We start from the raw sequence: 3,236 nt of genomic DNA on the forward strand, positions 1-3,236 counted from the left end.
GTACCTAGGCCCTTGGCTTCTTCCTTCTACTCAGCTTGGCTTACATCTCACCTCAGCCTCTCTGAATCGGTCAAGTTGGAGCTCCACACACAGCTGGCACTAGCACGCCCTTCTCCCCCCACTCTGCCACTTGGCAAATTCCAGTCCTCGGGGAAGGTAGCTTAGTAATATTAGCTAACATTTACTGGGCCCTTACCAAGCACTTTATTAATCTCCTAAGGCCCTGGGAAACAGACAGAATTATTATCTCCACTTTTTGAAAATGATCTCCATTTTGCAATAGAGAAAACTGGTCGCAGAGCTGGTAATGGGCAGAGCTGGGATTTGAACCCAGGTCAGGGATTAGCCCACTTCTGTAGAGGGTCAGAAAGCCAGTATTTTGGGGGTTGGCGGGCTGACCAGTCTCTGTGAACAGCTGCTCAACACTGCCGGTGTCGTACAAAAGCAATGACAGACAACATAGAAACGTACGAGCAGGGCTGTGTTCCAATAAAACTTTACTGCTCAACATTTACATTGGGATTTTATTTAATGTTCATGGGTCGCAGCGTATCATTACTCTTTTGGTTTTTTGGCGCGTTTAAAATGATAAACATCACTCTCTGCCACACAAAATGATACGGGGGGCTGGATTTGGCTCATGTGCTGTAGTTCGCTGATCCGTGACCTAGGCTGTTATTCCTGGAGCCCCTGCTCGTCACCACCGAGGGATGCTGCCTCCCATTTGTACCCTTATCATCCCCTTCTACAGATGAAGAAGCTGATGTCATACAGAGCTGGCAGGGAGGGGGCCGTGGAGCCCAGAAGTCCAAGTCCAGTGCCTGGACTTTAAGTCATGTCAAGGGGCTGAGGGAAGTCGGAGCGACTGTGTGTGCTTCGTGGCATGAAACATTAAATTAGATCGTGCGCCTGGCATACAGAAGAGATGCTCCCTGGAGTTTTATTTTTTTTGAATGCGTGGAAGCTCTTAGAAGCTATACGATACAAGCGATTAGGCTTGTATCAGAAAACAAATTTCCTAGTGAAAATGTGTTACTACCTTTTACCGGTATTTACTTACTGCCTCATCTGTGCCAGGTCTATAGGGCACTGGTATGCGACGGTGAAGATAACGGGCAGCTTAGTTTGGTGGCAAAGACAGACATGCCCATTAAGTGATTAGCACCCACAGGATTAATTGCTACCACGAATGGGGTGCAGGGGATAGAACCACAGCCAAGTCCCAGGGATGCAAACCATGCATGCTGGAGGTGAAGGGACAAGAGACTTGCAGGCTGAGGGAACAGTATGTGCAGAGTCACTGATGTTTGGAGGCTTGGGGTGCCTTTAGTGGGAGGGAGTTGGGGGGTGAGTGGTAGAAATGAGGCAGAGGAGGGAGGACCAGCTCTACAAGAACCTGTTAGTCTACGCCAAGCTCTGGACTTGATCCCCTGGGACCTAGCTCCTGAAACTAGGGGGCACACTAGGGAGTGCACAAAGTTGCAGGCTAAAGATGAGGTAGCTTTCCTGGGCATTGATTGTGCTCGAAGAAGTTTAGAGAAATACTCCGTTTCTAAATGAAAACAAAACCAAACAAACAGCTAAGAATATATTGAGTAGAGTAAAAAATCCACATTAAAGTTTAAGATGAAGCTCGGTATCTCACAGAAGTTTGGACTCCACCCCCCACCGCCATAACTTTCCTGTTAGAGGGGATAAAATGGAAAGTTTGGAGAGACAAGCAGTGGGGCAGGGGAGACATGTAACATTGTTAAGTCGTGCGGCCAGACACCAGATTTGGTCTGGAGAACTCTAAGGCTGGTGGTAGCCAGGAGGAGAGATGGGGAGGAGACATCAGAGGTGTGAGGATGAGTCAGGGCCACAGCGGTAACTGTGCCGGAGAAGGTGGAATAGAAGCGACTAGTACAGAGGAAGTTCGATTCTGTCATGAAATGTACATCCCCCTCCACCTAGAGGCAACAGAAAGAGAAATGGCCACTTGCTCTGGAGTCCAGAGACCAAGATTTGAACCCTACGGTTGACTGACTGTGTGACCTTGGGCAAAGCACTCCGTCTCTCCGGAATTTCACTTTTCTTCCTTCTTCTGAATGAGGGGAACTCTGCCTGTGTTGCCTTCCTCTAAGTCTTCGGATCATCGAAGATACCATCCGTGAGCGCTCTTTGCAAAGGGTCCAAACACCACTTGTGGGTTTCAAGGGAACAAAAGGCCAGAGCCCTTTCTGCTTGGTGGCCTCTCCAAGAAAAAGGCAATTGCTATTTTCCCCCCGTCTTCGGCTGTTGGAGCTGCGGATCAATTGCGACGAGGCTGAACAAAAAAAGGTAGTCATACGTGATCAGCAAAATGGTCCAAATGATGTCATCCATCAAGATGGACACTGCAATTTGCCAACTATTTTCTCATAAATCAAACCGTGGTCCCTCAAGGAAGAGGGGCAGGGCTAGAGGAGCCAGCATGGCAGTGCTTATCGGGAGACCAGACGCAGGGAAGCCAGGGAAGCGCTCCCTTAAGGATACAGTAATTATTTTCACTCGATGGGAAATCAAGAGGGGCACGATGGGAGGGAGAGCTGGAGAGTGTCTGCCTCACTTCATTACTACTCCCCAGGCAAGGGACACAACATATGCTTTTCATTGGGAAGCCAATAATTTTGAATCGTGGGACAGGTGAAAACTTAAATGACATTTGCAAACCTTGATTTATTTCTCTGCTTAACTCCGGAACATGCTTTAGACTCCGCTCTATAAGTTTCCATAGATTAGTGGTCAATGTCAAGAGTTTTCAATGACATATTCAAGCGTTTCCTGTCCCTATCAGTTAATTAAATATTTTCAGTACTAATCTCTTCTTATTGAAATGGTTTCCCTTCTTTCGGTTACGGGTTGGGAAAACAACGATATGAAGTATGTGCTTTATTGAAAACAAAATAACAAAAATAAAAAAGAATACTTTTTCCCCCATGTGCTATTTGACTTGCTGGAAATCTCATTAAAAGTTATTTATGAGCTGTTAGGGATCCCATAAGGATTACACCTAATTCAGTCTGTAAAGCTTTTGAGTTTCTTTTACATGAAGGACCTCCTTCCCCATTATTCTACTTTGGTTTGCACCCAAATAAATACTGGAGATCAACTTCTTGGCAGAAGAGGGCTCCTCTGTCCCTAACCTGACCGTCACTCACGTGACCCAGGCAAAGTGTGTACCTTCCTCCCCTTTCTGCTGGACGCGATCTGCTGAG

This window comes from Panthera leo, chromosome D2 (assembly GCF_018350215.1).
Source record: "Panthera leo isolate Ple1 chromosome D2, P.leo_Ple1_pat1.1, whole genome shotgun sequence".
In the NCBI taxonomy this organism is placed as follows: Eukaryota; Metazoa; Chordata; class Mammalia; order Carnivora; family Felidae; genus Panthera; species Panthera leo.